A 20,704-nucleotide genomic window follows, 5' to 3' on the forward strand; every position below is an offset into this window, starting at 1 on the left:
TATGCTAACCAAATGGAACAGAGTTAGACAATGCTAGAGTTTGAAATCACAAGCAAGCCCACATTGAATGGTGCAAAAGAGTTAGCGAGTTTTGAGAAGACTTGTAGCTCAGGTTGAGGTCCTGGATGTAGGTTTGCTCGCTGAGCTGGAAGGTTCATTTATATCAGAAATTTATATCAGTGGGCCATTTATATCAGAAGATAATTCCAAATGTAGCTATCTGGTATCTCTGTTCAAATGTCAGTGGAGGCCCACTGAAGATGTTACCTAGTAGGGTGACGAAACATCTGGAAATGAACCTTCCAACTCAGTGAGCAAACCTACATCCAGTGCAAAAGAGTCTCCCACACATCCTGTATGGGCATGCATCAAGAAGTATTTTTAATGTGAATGAAGCTGAATTGTTTTTACCATCTTTTACCAGATCCCTCCTTAAGGATGAAATATGTAATTGTGGGAGGCAATGTACCACTGCCATGGTTTGCACCAACAAAGGTGACATAGAAAACATGCCACTTCTTGTGATGGGAAATGTCCAAGAACCACATTGCATGTTCAATATCAGGATATGACCCATGCAGCTTGAGGGTAACAAAATCAGTTGGATACCTGTCAACATGTTTGAGGCATGGATTGGGAGACCAGACAGAATTTATCAAGCGGGGGGATTTGTGGGGGGGGAGGTGAGAAGGAAAGGAAATGTCTGATGAGTGATGCTCTTCCCACCTTCCTCACTGAAGCTGCATTGGGACTGTGGCGATTTTCTGCCATTTCTCCCTGCACCACAAAAACATGGTTGAGTACATTTGCAACATGGTGGACCCATACAAAGGCAAGCACACCAAGTCAGAAAAAACACGACTGGGCTTTTCCAGAGCCAACTCCCACAGTTCTTTTCCAATGCCTTTTTGTTGCATAGTGTCAGACCGCTGTAAGAGGTGCACAAATTGAAAAATGAAGATTGTTTTTTCACATGTTTATTGCATCATTGTGTTTTCATTTGATTTTGTTGTTACATAGGACATGCAACTTGGGTTACACAGGGGCTTCCTTGACTTAAAACAAATTTAGGAATGGGGCCCCCTATGATTTATTATTTGTAATTTCACCATAAATATATTTCTGCAAATAGCTTTAATACTCCTGAATTCCCTTCTTCTCATTGCTATTTAATTATTCCTTCTACATATTACACATTTACTTTCACCTGTGTGGTGAGGTATGATAGTATTTGCCGACAAGGCTGTCAGGTGACATTTGAACAGAGATACCAGCTATATTTGGAATTATCGTCTGATATAAATGGGCTATTGAGTTGGTGGGGGGGTGGAGGTGAAAGAATACTGTTGTCTTATGTAACTTATAGAATAGTGTGAGGATAGATTGAAGAAGTGGGATTGTTGTCCCTGGAGAGAAGAGGGCTGAGAGGAGACCTGATTGAGGTTTTCAAAATCATGAGCGATCTGGACAGAGTAGACAGGGGAAAGCTGTTTCTGCTTATAAAAGAAAGAAGATCAAGAGGGCATAGATTTAAAGTCAGGTGCAACTGAAGCAAGTGTGATGTGAGAATAAACCTTTTCACACAGTGAGTAGTTCGGGTGATTTAACCTGAGGGCCACCGCTTGTCTGTAATAAGAGTGCAGTCCCTATGGTCTGGCAAGACTATGGCAACAACATTAAAATAGTTAGGGTATAGAATACACTGTGGAAATGTGCGGGAGGCAGGTTCAGCTGAGGTCTTCAACAGGGCATTGGATGTATTTTTGGATTGTAATGATGTGCAGGGGTATGGGGTAAAGGCAGGAGATTGGCACAAGGTCATAGAGTGGGATGAGGATATAGAGCTGGTGTAGGCACAATGGGCCAAATGGCCTCCTCCTGCACCATAACAATTCTGTGACTTGGTGATACACCAACTTCTTGGAATTTGACATGCGGGGTTATTTTACTGAACTATATGTATGCGAGGCTGTGCCAAGTTCCTCAAAAACAATTAAATTCACCTTTTGTGATTTATGCAGACCTTTTGCTTTGGATCAAATCCAAAATGTGATGGTAATGTCCTTTTTGTTTGTTTAGTTGCTCTTTCAAGGCTATGAAATCCCTTATCTTACACACTGCTACTGCTAAATCCTTTCCCATACCCAGACTAAACTGGAGAGTTCCTTGTGAGTAGCCACTGTTTCTGTGGCCAACAAGTGCTTTAACATCCTTGCAGGTAGGACACATGTTCCTAATTTTTCATGGTTTGTCTTCCCCATCAGGGCTGATGTTTGGATTGTCATCGTTGGCTATCACTTGCTCACAAGTATGATTGTCTTTGTGTGGTTGATGAGCACAATCCTAGAGCCACAACTGCAACCACACATTTGGCAAGTGTTTCTGGGAGGTGGAAGTAGTCTTTGCCCTTGAAATCATTGGCATTCCTTTTCCATACTTCCTCTTGTTGATGGGTGTTCTCAAAAAATGTTGTCCCTTCATGCAGATTAGTTTCTTCGTAATGGGGGTTTCTCATACATTAACATCTCTGTTGCATTTCTTAAAGAAAGCCTTCAGGAAATCTTTGAAACATTTCCTTTGTCCTCCTCCCATTCAAGTGCCTTTCTTGAGCTGGGTGAAAAAGATTTGCTTTGCCAGTTGGAACTCAGGCATAGTGGCCCCAGTAGAGTTGGTTTCATGGTCTTGATGCTGGATTACATTGTATCAAACAATGGATTAATCCCACTCTTCAAATGAAGTCCTGGGGGAGAAACAGATTAAAAATTCATCGGAATGACATCGTGGCTGCAAGAATGAAATTCTGTTATCATGGATGGATAAGGGCTGAAGAAGGGCTTATGCCCGAAACGTCGATTCTCCTTCTCCTTGGATGCTGCCTGACCTGCTGTGCTTTTCCAGCAACACATTTTTAAGCTCTGATCTCCAGCATCTGCAGTCCTCACTTTCTCGTACTCCATCATGGATGGGGCACTGGCCAACCAACAGAAAACAGAGTTGGGATGAAGAGGATATTTTCCTGGTGGTAGCCAGTAAACAGAATGGAATAGCGATCAGAGCGAGGGCAATACAATTATTTACAATATTTATTATTGACTTGGATGAGAGACATGAAAATAATGCAGTCGAGTTTGCAAATGACATAAAATCATCACTGGCGATCCCTCGCTCTCAAGGATGACTGGTTAAGTGAAGGGGCAAAAAGTTGGAAGATGGTATATTATTTGGGAAAATTTGATGTTACACACTTTGGGAGGAAAGAAGGAGGAAGTGGAGGTTATTTAACTGTTGAAAGACTGCAGAAAGCTGCATCACGGATGGATTTGGACAAGCTCATGCATGAATCACTGAAAGAGAGCATTAACGTGCAGCAGGTAATAGAAAAAGGCAAATGGACTGTTGATCTTTATTTGGAAAGGAATGGAGAATAAAAATAGGGCAGTCTTGCTAAAAATAAGACTACCCAGAATACTCATTGAATGGTGAGCAGGCTTGATGGTTGAAATGGCCAACGTCTGCTCCTCTGTCTTATGGTCAGACATGATCATAGGTAGTAAGTGGGTTGGGTCCCATGTCTAATGGAGTGTGGAGGCTGTGACACATTGGAGATCAGTGAGGGAACTTCAGAAGTTGAAGTAAGAGTTTTAATAATGATCAGGTGAATTATTCTAGCAGTAGAAGCCAGAAATCACGGCGCTGGGTGGGAAAGGAAAGGTTTGACACGAGGCTGGGAGTCCTGAGGATGAGGCCAAGGGTTGTGTAATACTGACTTGAACTTCTGCTTAGGAGCTTGATGAAGTTGGTGGGAGCTGACAGGTGTTATCTCGATCTTGCGTTACCAGATGTTCCACACTTCTCAAGATCTGTTGCCTGGCAGAAGTAGTAAAAATATTCTGATATTTTTCTGTCTGAAAAAAAACAACATTACAAACCATCTGCAAAAAGCAGTAGAAGCACAGCTGGCTGTGGGCTGTGTCCAGTCATCACAGGAGAATTGATCTTTTCACATACTCTTCATTAAAAGATAGTTGTCAGTCCAAATAACATGTTTTGTAAAGTACAACGAAAAATAACATTGAGACTGATATTAATATATGGTTGTTAAGTCAGTTCTAAATGGTGAAAGTTGGTATAAAGTATACCTGAAAGTTAATGCTTTAATAACGTTCAACTTTCATATGTTTACACAATTACTCTCAACTTTGCAGCAGGTTTTTGTTTTGGGTGCAGTGTGCCATGATGGAACTGTACTTTTGAATATCAATGAATTTTCAAGTGTTCATGCCAATTGAAAAACAAAGCTGAAGAATATGGAAACAGAAATGTCAACAAGCTCTTGAGAGACTGAAAAATCTTCTCTGTGCATCAAGTTGAAGGTCAGAAGAATTAAGGTATGACAGACAAGAGAGAACACAATGGAAAACTGATATGCAGGATGATGGCTAGAAGGTGACACTGCTCAATATTGAACCTCATTTGGCTCTTACTGAAGCAGAGAGTGTGATGCAAGGGGATTAGTAGGAGAGCAACCCTATTTATTACACTGTGGTACCATATTTTAGTACTGCACCATGTCTGGAGGGAATTGAACATTCTAATCATTTAATGCACCAGTCCTGCGTTGCCCAATAATCATCATATCCTTAGAGCACTGGCACAATTCTTTATCTCTTTTGTTGACCTGGATCCTATGAAGTCAATTCCCCACTGTTGCTTAAGGTGGCATTGTCATTATATTATTAGATCTAGTAACCAGGAAGCTTGGAGAAATAATCTTGAGAAATATGTTTAAGCCTAGTATGGCAGTGGGAAGTTTAAATTCAACTAATTGAGCAAAAGCTAGCACCAGGATTGGTGCCCATATATCTACAACATTGTCACAATTTCCTGTTGTCTTTCCATTCTTGGTCTGGTCTTCATGTGACTCCAAAAGCACAGAAACCACTGTCCTCTGATATGATCTTGCAAATTTGTGTTGTATTCAAGAGCATCGAAGACCACCACCTTCACCTTCTCAAGAGCAGTTGAGTATGAGTATGATTTAAGACGGCCAAATCTGGATGTATTCCTGCAGATTGATTCATATGACACCCCACCTTCAATCACCTTTGGCTGCCTGGAAAACCGATCTTTCATGTGCACTACATTCCCACACTAATTATAAAGCAAGCATGCTCTTCATTTCTTGGGTTTTGCTTGCGGTTGTCTGCTGGAGATTGGCAACGCTTGTGTGATTGTGACTGAATGCTCTACCGGATTTACCAGACAGAACATGGCAATAGAGTGTGAGGGAAGTAGCTGTTGTACTGAAGAACAAAGTATCCTTGAGTATATTGCTAAAAATTTTTAACTTTGTACACCCCAGTCCAACACTGGCATCTGCAAGTCATGAATATATTGCAGATGCAACCAGTATCAGAGTTGATCCACAGATGACAAAGGTATTTAAAGAGTTACCAGCTCCTCACAAGCTGCAGTAGCTTGTAGCTTGAGGTCAAGAGATTCACTGATACAGTAAGCCAGGTTACAAAGTTCCAAAAGATGTTTTGACTGAATAGTGCATTGTATTAGGAGGAAACACAACAGTTTTCTTTGAGATCAAAGTAATATTGATATCTACCTGATGATCCAAAATTACCTACTGTCATCACAGCAGTTGTAACATACAGGACTGGGAGCTATCAGATACTGATGGATGGACAGCACAGATCAGTTTCCTGAAGAGGTCTGTAATGATAGAGAAAGAAGCTGCGACATGCGCTTGTGAAAAGTTTGCCAGTTAGGTTCTTGGTCTCTACTTCAGGATATAGATAGACCACAAACACTTCGTGACAGTTTTGAATGCTAAGGAATGATCAAAGATGTTTCCACAAGAATAGTGATTCACACAGAGGACAATCAGGTTTAATGCAATAATGGGATGGGCGGAATTTTCCTCTTCCAGGACATCGCAAGACAGGTGATGAGAGAGGAAGTAATGAAGCATTTTTGCCTTTGTGAAAAATTCACTTTCTTCCCTCCATGAATATGATTGAGTGCTGGGTCAGAAAGTCCACGGGTAACTTTTTCAACTTGGCCAGCAATTAAGGACCTTAACTTGGGAGAGCTATTCCATAGATTAGTCAGGCAACAGGCTGTCATACCCATTCTTATGGAATCAGACTTTACAGACAATGCCATAGACACTGTCACCATTTGGAATGCCTCTGGGATGGAATTATAATTGTATAAAGCTGGAGAGAGTTGCCCTGGGAGTCCTCAACATTGATCTAACTACCTACAAGTTCTCTTGGCATCAGGTCAAATTTGAGCAAGGAAATCTCCTGTTGACTCCCACCCACAGTTTCCTTCCTCTAACCCCACCCCTCAGCTGATGAATCAGTACAACTTCCACATTGAACACCACCTGGAGGTGGTGACAAGGGCACAGAGTATACTCTATTCATCACCAAGCGTAGCTCAGGCATAATAGCTTGTCTGGGCATGTGGCAAGCAGTGAGGGAACCAACAAGGGAGAAAAGCATACATGCCCTCATCCTCAGTGATCTACCTGTAACAGTTACATCTGTCAATGACAATATCAGTAGGAACAACCACTGTATTGTTGAGTTGTTTGGCACTGCCACCATACATAAATGGGACAGACTTTGAAAAGGTCTAGCAACTCAAGTTTGGGCATCCATCAGATGCTGTGGGCTGGTTGCAGTAGTAGCAGAGTTGTATTCAACCACAATCTGCAAAGCCATGGCCCGGCATATCCCCCGCTCTACCATTACCATCAAGCCAGGGGATCAACCCTTGTTTAATGAGAGTGCAGGATGGCATGCTGGGAGCAGCACCAGGCATACCTAAACATTAGATTTCAACCTGGTGAAGCTACCAAACAGGACTACTTCACGCCAAATATCATAAGCGGCAAGCGATAGACAGGACTAAGTGATCTCATAACTGACAGATTAGATCTAAGCTCGGCAGTCCTGCCACATCCAGTCAAGAATGGTCATGGACAATTAAACAACTCACCAAAGGAGGAGACTCCACAAATATCTCTATTCTCAATGATGGGGGAGCCCAATACACCAGTGCAAAAGGTAAGCCTGAAGTCTTCGCAAAAATCTTCAGTCACAAATGTTAAGAGGGTGATCCATCTTGGGCTTCTCTGGCAGTCCCTAGTATCACTGATGCCAGTCTTCAGCCAACTCATATGGAACCTATGAATCTAGAGCGGGAGTAGATCATTCAGTCTTGCCAGCTCTGCCATTTTCTAAGATTTTGGCTGATCTGATTTTAATCACAAATCCATATAACCTACCAACCCCTTGCTTAACTCAAATTGACCAAGCTCTGCCTTAAAAATATTTAGGGACATTGCTTCCATTGCCTTTTCAAAGAATGAGTTCCAAAGACTCACGACAGAGAGAAAAAAGATAGTTGCCTAACTTAGTATTTGAAGGTTGAGCCCTGATTTTAAAACAACCAATCGTGTGATATCAGGGAATGGTTGAAGATACTCCAAATTGGCCCAGAACTACCTGAACTCCTCATTGGAGGAAGACTGAGACCTCCACTTCCTGCTCTGTCACATATACTCATGCTGTGAGTGCAAGCTAATAACTTGGACAAAGTGAGGGAGAAAGAGGATGAATATCATTTCACTCTGATGTGGAACTCAAAAAGATCACAACATGCCAGAGCGCCACCCACTTCGGACCTGAGATCAACCTCACTTTGGACAAATGGCTGAACCGTTGAGTTGCTGAATATCCACATTCCCATTCCAAACAAACAGAAACTGTTAGGGTGAGTCAGATGGGTGCTGTTACCACATTGGTAAATATCACCAGACAAATCACATTTCGAGGTGGGTCTATCTTTCAGAAATAAAAGATTACAGTTGCCTTTGTCTCACCATTCCACATATTCATAAATTAATATTCTGGTCTCTGTTATCTTCCCAGATTCTTTTTAGGGTCTGGGGAAATCTTTCCTTGTGTCAGGAATTCATTGGTGCCCAAATAATAATAGGACTAGTGGTAGTCACCAAAATGCTTGAATAGGAATAAAGCTGAGATGAAGGGTTAGATGTTTGACTAAATGCAGAAATCCAATGTGTTTGCCTGTGATTGCTGTTCTGCAGTTAGCTTTGTCAGAACAATATCTCACTTTGATTCTGATTATGTCTTGGATCGTGTGAAAATAGGGAATATGCTTGAAGTTATCGTTAAAGATAATAAAGCAGAATAATTTTTTAAAATCAAGCAAATCCAATAGAATTAGCATGTGTTTTGCGAATGGGAAATAATGCTAACTAATTTATTTGAAAAAAGTAATACTTATTGTGGATGATGAGGAATTTATGGATGTATTGTACTAAGATTTCCCAGACGACATTTGGTGTCACATCAAAGATTATTGTTGAAAGTCCTGTTGATGGTGTAGGGTGTACATACTGGCAACCGAACATAGATTGGCTAGGTAACAAGTATTAGCATAGACATAGACAGTTCTTTCCTAATCGGTGTGCTACACAGTGAATGCTGCAGCTTTAACTCTTTACAATTTATGTAACTACATTTCACACTCAAATGATCAGAGTTGTGGTTGTGAAATTTGATGATGACACCATGATATTTGGAAAAGTAAATTGTGAAGAGGACATAGGAGGCTACAAAAGGTAAAGTTAGGTGAGATGAGTGGGCAAAAATTTGGAAAATGTGAAAAGTTTTTTTTTAAGAGGAAGTGGTGACTTGATTGAAACATTTAAGATCCTGAAGGGTTTTGACAGAGTATCTATATTTTTAAATTTTTAAATTTTGTTTTATTTTCTGGGAGGATGTAGAACTAGGGCTCACAATTGAAAAAGTGAGGAGTGGTCTCTCAAAGATAAGGAGAAATTCTTAGAGGATTGAACGTCTTTGGAACTCTCTTCTTCAAGTGGTTGGAAGCAGAGTTTTTCCATATTTTTTGCGGTGGAGATGTTTGATTTTTGGTCAGCAAGAGGGCAAAATATTAACGGGCCAAAAGTGCAGAGTTGATATTGCAATTAGATCAAGTAAGGTTTTATTGAATGGTGACAGGGGCAGGCCCTATTCGACATGAACCTCATAGCTAAAGGGATCTGTCGCTGTTGGTAAAACAGACTGAGCTAGCATTCTGAAAGAGCAGCATCAAGGGCCTGGATGATGTACTCCCACTCCTAACATGCATGTCTGTATGTATGTTTGGATGAATGTTTTATTCGCATGATAGATTTTAAAAAACTAAAGACATGCAAATCCTCAGCCTCCTCCATTGCCAAACTCCAGCCACCTGACATCTGGAGGAAGAATGCCTCATCTTCCACCTTGGGACCCATCAACCACATGGGATTTCATCAGTTTCCTCATTTCCTCTCCTCCCACCTTATCCCAGATCCAACCCTCCAACTCAGCACTGCCCCCTTGAACTATGCTACCTGTCCATCTCCCTTTCCAGCTATCTGCTCCACCCTCTACTCCGACCTATCACCATCACCCTCCACCATCTACCTATGGCATTCCCAGCTATCTTCCCGCCAGTCCCACCCCTCTCGGTGCTTCCCCTCATCCCTGATGAGGAGCTTATGCTTGAAACGTCAATTCTTCTGCTCTTCGGATGCTGCCTGACCAGCTTTTCCAGCACCACACTCTTTAACTCTGATCTCCAGCATCTGCAGTGCTCACTTTCTCCTGATTGTTAACTGTGTCCATCCCAGACCAACACCCGCACCTCCACATTATAGAGCAAAGAAGGAGCAACGGACAAGGAAGGCAACACATACCATCCCACTGACCTCCTGGCAGAGCCTTCCCCTCTGACCTTCAGACATGCAGATTTTCAACTTCAGTCATCTGTGATACTGTGCTCTCCTTCACCACCTCCCCCATCGCCCCCACCACAGCCCCCTCAGAAGCGCTGCTTAGGCTTCAGAGCCAGTCAGGAGGTCATTTGTGGTAAAATTGCTGAGCATGTCTTGCTATTGGCAAAGATTGTCTTGTGACCAACTTTCACCCCGAATATGGGATCCACAGTCAGTTGATAAAATTCACGTGTGTGATTTGCTATGGCTTTGACATTGCATAATTGAGAGGGAAAAATCTCTGCTTCGTACCAGCCAGACATTTGACTCATTGTAATGTGTACCTGACCAGTCACATGCCAATGCATTGCATGTTTAAATCATCTGTTTGGGTTTTCAGCAAGTCAACTGATTTCAATTCACTTGTAACTTGCAAATTAAAAAAAAACTTCCAAAGTTCCTACTGGCCAATCAAGCTCAAACCATTGTAAAAGAATTTGGCTAAAACCAAGCATCCGGAGGATTGGTGAAATTAGAATGGCCACATGCTGGTTATAAGAAAGCCCAGCCTGTGTGAGATGCATATTAGAGGGAACTAACCATTATTCTACCCAATTAGATGGAATATAACAGCAGACTCTGATTCAATAGCACGTCTCAGGAAATGTAATATTCTTTCTCATCATCATAGAATCTCTGCTGTGTGGAAACAGGCTATTTGACCCAACAAGTCCACACTAATCCTCCAAAGAGTAACCTACCCAGACCCATTCCCCCTGACTAATGCACCTAACCTACACATCCCTGAACACTATGGACAATTTATCATGGCCAATTCACCTAACCTGCACATCTTTTGGATTGTGGGAGGAAACCCACACAGACACTGGGTGAATGTGCAAACTCCACACAGAAAGTCGCTCAAGGCTGGAATTGAACCTGGGTCCCTGGATCTGTGAGGTAGCAGCGCTAACCACTGAGCCCCCGTTCCACCCAGTGAGTTTTACTGGTCAATTTTAATAGATTAGATTCCCTATAGTGTGGGAACAGGCCCTTCAGCCCAACCAGTCCACACCAACCCTCTGAAGAGTAACTCATCCAGACCCACTTTCCTCTGATTAATGCAACTATGGGCAATTTAGCATGGCTAATTCACCCAACCTGCACATCTTTGGATTGTGGGAGGAAACCGGAGTGCCCAGAGGAAACCCACGCAGACACGGCAAGAATGTGCAAACTACACACAGACAGTTGCCTGTAGCTGGAATCAAACCTGGGACCCTGGTGGTGTGAGGCAGCAGTGCTAACCACTGAGCCACCGTGCCGCTTTACATCTCCAAGTGACTTCTTCGCTTCTTCAGTTCTAGCATCACGTTTCTCTCCATCACGACCTCTCTTCACCCTACCACTGACAGCCTCATCTTTAGCTCTCAAGGACCCAGGCTTTGGAAGGCTCTTATTAAAACCACTTTGCCCTGCCACCACATTCTCTCTCTTCCTTTTAGATCATCTTTGAAGCCCACTTCTTTAACCAAGCCTTTGGTTACTTAATGTCAACTTCTTCCACTCAGTTTCATTATTTTTCATCTGCTTCCATTGTCTGGGAGATGACTTGGGATATTTTCATCACTTTAACAACAAATATAAATGCAAGCTGTTGTTCTAAATTGAGCATTGACTGTTAATACCAAAAAATATTTTTAACTCGGTATTCATTCTGATCAAAGGCTGAAGCACACTTTTTTTTTCTCTATGAACAGCAACAGTTTATTTTCACATTAGCTTCCAGCTCATTCAGTTCTTGAAACCTGTTTGCAAATAAATTGTACTGAAACAACCCCCATTTTACCTATCTGCTCAAACAGGACATGCTTAAAATATTAATCATTCTCGATACTGTGTGGAATATAGCTCTTAACCACCAGCAGCGGTTAAGTGTTATGCAATGTTCATGTTACAAAAGGGTCACAAAAAGATATGCATCATGCAAAATAATTATAATTCAACAAAGCTGCGGGAGAAGAGAATGGTCATTTTAAAAATGGCAGAACAGGTAAAAGAGTTAGCAATATATGCAATGTTTTGGCTAAGTTTAAGTTATCTTTTAGAATCATGAATATGAGGGTTATTGCTGTATATTCTTGTTCCAACTGCGAGACATTCTTTTGATACTGTGTATGCAAATTGTCTCTATCTGGTGGAGATGACGCTTGTGGGTGAAACTGACAGGAGCATATATATGTTTTTGCATGTTTCCAAATGATTGCTGCTTAAATGTTCAACATCTATCCTGAGAATGGGCATTGACCGGTAAAGTGACTCATTGTTCATTGAATGAAACACTGCGTCTGCCAAGAAACCCACAGCAATGTTCAAGTGTCAGAGCTAGCAATGTATTTGTACAAGGTGTAGGGGAGGGAAGGGAAAGTGATGATTTCTCTTTGCTGGATCTCTCTAAATTCTCCTTCCCCTTCTTGAAGACTAAATCACTTTCATGGACACCAGCAATCCTCCAGAATCCAGCCCCACCTGCTGTCTCTGTGTGTGAGCCCAGACAGTCACAGCTGACCCACTGAGATATCAGAGTTAAGGTATATTGTTTATTCATCTCAGTAGTCTTATACTACACAGGTACATCTTCAAGGGGGACATGAACAAAGCTAGTTCAGTTTCTCCCTTTAGATGTCACCAGATTGAAAGAAAGGTTAGGTATTGCACCTATTCAGTAGCATCCAGGAGGGTTTTCAACAACAAAATGTAACTTGTGAAGGGACCATACTGGACCTGTTGTTAGGAAATTAGCTCGGCCAGGTGGTTGAAGTTTCAGTGGGAGATTACTTGGGGAATAGTGACCACAATTCCATACATTTTAGGATAATCATGGACAAAGGCGAGAGTGGTCTGAAAGGAAGAGTGCTAAATTGAGGGACGGCCAACTATACCAAAATTCGGCAGGAGCTGGGGAATGTGGATTGGGAGCAGCTGTCTGAAGGGAAATCCATATCCGATATGTGAGAGGCTTTCAAGGGGAGGTTGATAAGAGTTCAGGAGAGATATATTCCTGTGAAAATAAGGGATAGAAATGGCAAGATTAGGGAAACATGGATGACTGGGGAAATTGTGAGACTAGCTCAGAGGAAAAAGGATGCATACATAATATCTAAGCGACTGAAGATAGATGAAGCTTTGGAAGAATATTAGGAATGTAGGAAATGAGGAATTAAGAGGCTAAAAGAGGTCATGAGATATCCTTAGCGAGCAGGGTTAAGGAAAACCCTAAAGTCTTTTGTTCATATATATGGAGCAAGAGGATAACCAGGGAAAGGGTTGGCCCACTCCAGGTCAAAGGGGGAAAGATATGTGTGGAGTCTGAGAAAATGACTGAGCTTCTTAATGAGTACATTGCATCAGTATTCATTGAGGAGAGGAACATGATGGATGTTGTGGTTAGAGATAGATCTTCAATTACTCTAGGTCAAGTCGGCATAAGGAGGGAGGAAGTGTTGCGGATTCTAAAAGGCATAAAGGTGGACAAGTCCCCAAGTCTGGATGGGATCTATCCCAAGTTACTCAGGGAAGTGAGAGAGGAAATAATTGGGGTTTTAACAGATTTCTTTGTAGCATCCTTGAAAACAGGGGAGGTCCCGAAGACTGGAGAATTGCTAATGTTGTCCCCTTGTTGAAGAAGGGTAGCAGAGATAATCTAGGTAATTACAGACCAGTGAGCCTGACGTCAGCTGTAGGGAAGCTACTAGAGAGGGTACAAAGGGATAAGAGATATACCCTTTGGAAGAAAATGGGCTTATCAGTGATAGGCAGCATGGTTCTGTGCAGGAAAGTTCATGTCTTACAAACCAAATAGAATTATTTGAAGAAGTGACAAGTTTGGTTGATGAAGGAAGGGCTATAGATGTCATATAAACGGACTTGAGTAAGGCATTTGATAAGGTTCCCCATGGTAAGCTGATGAAGAAGGTGAAGTCACATGGAGTCCAGGGTGTTCCAGCTGGATGGATAGAGAACTGGTTGGGCAACAGGAGACAGAGTAGTAGGAGAAGGGAGCTTCTCAAAATGGAGACATCTGACCAGTGGTGTCCCACAGGGATCTGTGCTGGGACCACTGTTGTTTGTGATATACATAAATGACTTGGAGGAAGGTGTAGGTTGCCTCACTAGCAAGTTTGCAGATGACACTAAGATTGGTGGAGTAGCAGATAGTGAAGGAGACTGTTAGAGAATACAGCAAAATATAGATAGATTGGAGACATGGGCAGAGAAATGGCAGATGGAGTTCAATCTGGACAAATGCAAGGTGATGTGTTTTGGAAGATGCAATTCCAGAGCAAGCTATACAGTAAATGGAAAAGTCCTGGGGAAAACTTATGTACAGGGAGATTGGGGTGTTCAGGTCTATTGTTCCCTGAAGGTGGCACGCAGGTCAGTAGAATGGTCAAGAAGGCATATAGCCTACTTTCCTTCATCAGACAGGATATTGAGTACAAGAGTTGGCAGGTCATGTTACAGTTGTATAGCACTTTGGTTCAGCCACATTTGGAATACTGCGTACAGTTCTGGTCACCACATTACCAAAAGGATGTGGATGCTTTGGAGAGGGAGCAGAGGAGGTTCACCAGGATGTTGCCTTGTATGGAGGCTGCTACCTATGAGGAGACATTGAGTGGAACAGGATTATTTTCATTGGAAAGAAGGCAGTTGAGGGGGGATCTGATTGAGGCCTATAAAATCATGAGAGGCATAGACAGGGTGAAGAGCAAGAAACTTTTTCCCAGACTGGAGGACTCACTTACTAGGGGTCATGAATTCAACGTGAGAGGGGAAAAGTTTAGGGCCTGTTCCTGCACTGCAATGTTCTTTCTTCTGTTTAACAGTACATTATATAGTTAGGGCTGAACATTATTCAGGTTGAGATATCTGTTAATCGCCTAATCCTGTTTTATGTTCCAGAGGTGACTCTATAGAGTGGTTTCACAGAGAAGAACTAAGTGGAATCCATTGTGAAAGGTACAGTTTAGTTTTAATCTTCTATTTCAAATGCCATATTTTTCACATGACCTATTTGAGATGGTGCGGGGACATGGCAGACGAGCTAACTTCGTCTTGCAAAAGCCATCACAGGGTCAACGTGCCAAATAGCTTCTTTCTGTTCCTATTACTGTCACCATGTGAACTTGTATACAGTGACATTCTGTGTGTCTGTATGTGTGTGTGTGTGTGTGTGTGAGAGAGAGAGAGAGAGAGAGAGAGAGAGAGAGAGACAGTTAAAACTGGTGAAGTCTTACTCTGAAAAAACATATAATTCAGAATGAAGACATTTGAAGTTAACCGACTCAGCAATGGCTTGTCAGAGTATGTTCTAGTTACCTGCATATACTTGATTTGCAATTAGACAATCCCACAGTCTAATACACACTTTCTATTTTATATTTAACAAAACACACTTAAGCCACAATAGAGGTAGAAGTCAAGAAAAGTCTTCAGCCATGCCATGAAAGCAAATTCGAAAGTCCTTCACAAAAAAGGAAAGAAAGATTGCATTTCACAGACAACCTTTTTTTTTGTTGTTATTCTGTTGTGTGGTCTGTTCAACTTTGACAGGTTCATGACAAATAAATTGTATAGCACCTTACTGACTTCATGAACTCTCAAAGAGCTTTATAGCCAATGGATTAGTTTTGAGGTGTAGTCAGTTTACTTATGCAGCAAATACTGCAATCAATTTGCATTCAGCAAGGCCCCAACAAATAATTTTAACAGTCACATGATTTTGATTTCCCATGATTTGTTGCGAATAAATATTGGTCAGGATTTTGGGTTCAGTTGTAAACCCCATCAGATCTTCAATTCTAAAAATGGACTGGGTTGTTAACAGATCGCCACCTCACTATCACTGAAGATGAAAACTAGAATCATGGAAGATAATGTTTTCCTGAGTGCACTGAAGCTGGAGAAAAATAAAATGGTCTAGATTATAAAGTCCGGAAGTTATAAACCATTAGCAAAGGGAAGGTAATGTAACCCATAGCTATTTAAGGTTCAGGGCTGATCAATGAAACATATTGAAAGCATTGTTTAGTTTGTACAAATTCCTTTATTACTCTCGCATATTATAATCCCATTTAAAATGACTGGGATGATGCTTCCATCACAATAACCAGAAGTGATCCAGTTGGGACTTGGGGTTACACTTACTTTAAATTTTCTTTGTCTCCTGGCTCTAAGTGACTTTTGTGACCATGGTCAGGCAGTGGCCAGTATCATTTGACAGTGCAATACTGTTCTTTTGCCAGTAGTTAGCAATCTGACTTGGTCCCCAGGGATGGTAGGTATGGGACAAAATGCCACATTAAAGCAGTGAGGAATAGGCTGGCACATTGCCTGGGCAGAGAAAAGGTAGAAATACTGTGCTCTAGCAAATACGGACTGAATCTAGTGAAATGTGCTCCATTCTCCAATGATTACAGCCTTGCTGCACATAGGATAGAATCATACAACATTAACACAGAAGAAGGCTATTTGACCAATTGTGCCTTTACCAGCTCTTTGGTAGAGTTTTTAAATCCATTACATTGCACTGCACTTCCCTCTTGCTCTATCATTTTTTTTCACCTTCTGAATTTGTCCAGTTCCCAACTGGATATTACTATTGAGTCTTGATCCGCTATCAGCTCAAGCAGTTATTTCTAGTTTTGCACAAATTTGGACAATAAAATCTTTAATTCCCTTGCCAGTTATGTCAAATCAGTGCCCTGTGATTACTGACTGCCCTTCTAATGGAAACAATTTCTCTCTACCCACCCGACCAGAACCCTAAATACTTTTTAACACCTCTATCCAATCTCTCCTTAATTTCCTCCATTTTAACATGATCACTAAGTGTGCACTTTGCACTGTTGCGCTAAGGTGAAGACAGTGGAAATGGAAGCACATTCCGAAGTTTTGGTAACTGTGTGCTCTTTGACTATTGGTAGATGGTTAGTGTGAAAACTGCTATACTTTGAGGAAACAGCTGCATTCAATTTTGTCCCTGTCCTTTATATCTGTATTTTATACCACAGACTGCATTTCATGGTTAATCTCAAACAAAGTCAAGTTTCATCCAGTTAACCACCAGAACATGTAACCAACTCTCAATGGTTGCAGAAAGAAACTAGAAATTCTTAATTTATTATTAGCTACTAAACATCTCTGCTTCGCAAACTTTATTTGTGCTTCATGGAACCTCCACTGTAGTGAATCATTTTAAAATGCTCTAAGTGGAGAAGATCCTGATCAAAGTAGGCGCAGTTCCAGAAATCTCCTGTAAATAGTAGCAGGTTCTGGAGATCCCCGGCAAATATTGATCGCCTCCAACAACCCCCTATAAATATTGGTATACTTCAGAGACCACCTGTAAATATTGGAAACTCCCTAAGTCCCCATGCAAATGTTGACATGCTCCCAGGGGACTTCCAACAAATAGTTAGGGTGCATAATTCAGACCAATTGTGTCACTAGAGGCCCTGAGCACCCTTCTGGGGCTGCGCATGTCACTACCGGGCATGACCTGCTGAGGTTTTGACAATGCACAGCCCTATCTGTTGACCATGATGTCTGTTTTCCAAATTTGGACCACTCCAGTCCTTTCAATGAATTTGCGTTTCACTCACAGAAGCTTAAGTGTTCTGCTGCAGTGTATTGTTCCTGCACCGCCATTTTATAAAATTGTCAAACAACAAGTTTATTTCCAGCTTGGGCTGGGTTTGCGTTTGCAGTTGGTTTTTGACAGTCTGCTAGTTAGGGAGGAACACCAGACCCCCAGAGGGTGGGTGTGTGGTATCACATGTCTGTAACATGACCAGGATGTGGGAACAAAGGATGCTGGGCAGGGAAGCAGGGGAAGGAGGAGGAGCAAGTCTATCCACTTGGGGTTTCAAGAGCACTTGTCATAACTACCTCTACCCCAGGACAAGTGACTGAGAGGGCAGAAGTTTTAATTAGGAGGTGTTCACTGAACTGTACTCCTTACTTCAACGTGATTTCACAACATGATGAGGAAAGGCATGCTATTGGCTACACAGATTTTTGCTGCCCTCAGTTGTTATAGCTGCATGCAGGAGTCAGTGCTTGTCACAATATTTCACAGTGTGCCATCCATTGCAGTATCTGGGATGTCTTAGAAGCCATTTACTCCAGATGAGTGTAGACCATTTTCTTCCTACTGTTGAGAATAGGGAATATGACTTTGTGGGTTCCCAGTGGCATGGGACACCATCAAACTGTGATGGTGCACGTGACACTAAATTACGAAGTTCATATTTGTTACACTCAACATAGGGCACATTCCCTGTGTACACAGATCAGAGAATCCGGTGTAAAGGCTTGACCACCGTTTCTAATAAGCGAGATTCAACAGGAGCATCAAAGGCACGTGAAATCAATAAAGCCCTGCAGAGAAAGGCCATTTGGCCCCCTGAGTCTGCACTAACTCATCCCATCCCTGTAACCCACATGAGTTTTTTTAACCAAGGTTAACTCATGTAACCTGCACACAATGTGCAATTTAGCATGGCCAATCCACCAGTTTTTGGACTGTGGGAGGAAACTGGAGCACCCAAAGAGAACCCGTGCAGACACGGGGAGAATGTGCCAATGCCACTTGGACATTAGCCCAAGGGTGGAATTGAACCCGGATCCCCAGTGCTGTGAGGCAGCAGTGCTAACCACTGAGTCACCATATCCCCCTCTGAGCTTCACATTCAGTTGCATGTGTTTTTTTTTCTTGGTGGGGGTGGGGGGGGAGGTGAACCGTAAACAAATAAGGGATTTTTCTGATACAGTGGTAGCATCCTTCCTGTGTACCAGGAGGCTGTGTTTCAAGTCACCCCTGCATCAGAGGTACATAACAAACATCTCTGGACAGATTGATTCGAAAATATTGTTGAAAAGCAATTTAACATTTTGTTGATATTGAAAGCCACAAAAACTATTCATTTCCTCAGAATCTGAGCACTTTCCCCAGTATGTACAAAAGTACAATGATGTCACTGCAGTGTTATAAAGTAGAGTTCTGTGCGTGGAGCATGCAAAGTGGTTGCTATACCAGGTACCTGCTGATCGAAGGCTGATGACGCAGATGGCTGGTTGACTAAACCACAGCATAGATGTAAACTTAAGCAACCAGGAGCTAAAGCTACACTATCTGCAGCTTGTTGGCCTCATTAAAAAAACAAATGTTATGAAAACGTCTGGAAATTTGCTCATTCATGCATTTGGGATGGCAAAGAAATTAAACCAGGACTTACGTAAGAAATCTAAAGAAGCAATCTGCTATTGTGCTTGAGGTCTGATTGTCATCTATTCATTTTTTTCTTCAATCATCACGAGATCTGAGTGTCACTGACACTGAGGGCAATATTTGTGTCCTATTTTTAATGGCCCTGGAGAAAGTGGCATCGAACCACCTTTTCAGCTGTGGGAACGGATCTGAATCTGTCCTATGTAACATGGTGGTAGTGCCACACAACACAGTGGAGACAGTCCTCATTGTGAAGACTTTGTTTCAGAACAGGGCAAATGCATCTGTGGCAGATAAACTGGTGAAGACAATGTCATGTAGAGTTATGATGTGTTCTTCAGGGTGTGGACATCTTGGTCAGTAGTAACGTTACTGAACCACTCTTGGTAAGAGACCTTGAATTCCTCAGCCTCGCATATTCCTTGATCTTATCACTCTCAGTGCACCTTTTATGTGATGTTTAACATGGAGCAGTACTGATTCACCAGGTGAGGGAGGCAGGGCAGGACACAGGAATCAGAAGGATGTTTAATTGTCCATGTTTTCCCCAGCAGGTTTCCTGGGAGCCAGAATCACTGGGCCACTTCCTCCCAACTCTTTCCCACTGTGCCATCACATCAGGTGTTCTGATCTGCTGGTGCGACAGGACAGACCCAGCAACGGTAAGAGTGGGATTTGGGATATTGGCTGTAAGGTCGATTGCATGAGTATGGCACAGTCAGGTTGGTGCTTGAATAATCTACAGGGTGGCTTTCTCAACTTTGCAGAAATCCCCTGATGGTAGTTTATTTTTAAATTCATTTGTGGGATGTGGGCATCGCTGGTTAGCCAGTATTTATTGCTCATCCCAAGATGCCCTTGAAGAGACTTTTGTAGCTCGTGGTACATCTGAATGGCTTGCTAGGCCATTTCAGGAGGTGATTGGGAGTCAACCACATGGCTGTAGGTCTGGAGTCACACGTAGGCCAGACCAGGTGAGATTGGCAGATTTCCTTCCTTGAAGGACATTGATGAACCAGATGGCTTTACAGGGTCTTTAGGCAGATGTACTATTGCACTTCTAATGTTCAGTTAATGTTGGGTGATCCATCCAGTTTAATTCTGTTTCAACATTTCTGTGGCAGTTTATGCTAAACAGTTTCGCATGGAGAATTTCTTCCCTCAAGGGCTTTAATAAATCAAGTAGGTTTGTTATGAAAATCTGGTAGTCGTCATTATGGCGCTAGTTTTTTATTCCAGACTGATAGACAGAGTAATTAAATGTAAATTTTCCTGCTGCTATGATGAGATTTGCACTCAAGCTGTCAGACCAGGCCTTTAGCGTACAAGTTCAGTGACTGTACTACCATCTCAGTCCAGAGAAGGTGATAACAATGGAAGTACTTGCAGACTGCACAAAATTGAGTACGTGAAGAATTGGACCACCTTAGACCCTACAATTGTCAGACCTGAACAGATAAACACATTTACTGTTCTCACGTCTTTTAGAAAATAATTGGAAGCAAATTAAATGCAAAATGTTCTCAGAAAAACGATCAGAAGACAAGGGCAATCTTCTAAAGCTTGAACGTTAGGTGACTTTTCTTTTAATTGCA

At 42.0% G+C, this 20,704-nt stretch overlaps 1 protein-coding gene across 7 annotated transcripts in view; it reads left to right on the forward strand.

Moving 5' to 3' along the window:
- Window positions 1-20,704, forward strand: part of LOC140495712 (probable G-protein coupled receptor 174) — a 52,664-nt gene that overhangs the window by 11,844 nt on the left and 20,116 nt on the right. For 2 of the 7 annotated variants that reach the window (XM_072594731.1, XM_072594732.1), the window contains exons 2-3: window positions 14,780-14,836; window positions 19,661-19,771. The gene's annotated coding sequence lies outside the window, so the exon portion shown is untranslated. Of the gene's footprint in view, window positions 1-4,205; window positions 4,389-6,935; window positions 7,089-12,294; window positions 12,406-14,779; window positions 14,837-19,660; window positions 19,772-20,704 lie in introns of those variants that run through there. The other 5 variants (XM_072594725.1, XM_072594726.1, XM_072594727.1 and 2 more) reach the window with 4 other exon arrangements.

Source organism: Chiloscyllium punctatum, chromosome 25, assembly GCF_047496795.1.
Source record: "Chiloscyllium punctatum isolate Juve2018m chromosome 25, sChiPun1.3, whole genome shotgun sequence".
Lineage (NCBI taxonomy): Eukaryota > Metazoa > Chordata > Chondrichthyes > Orectolobiformes > Hemiscylliidae > Chiloscyllium > Chiloscyllium punctatum.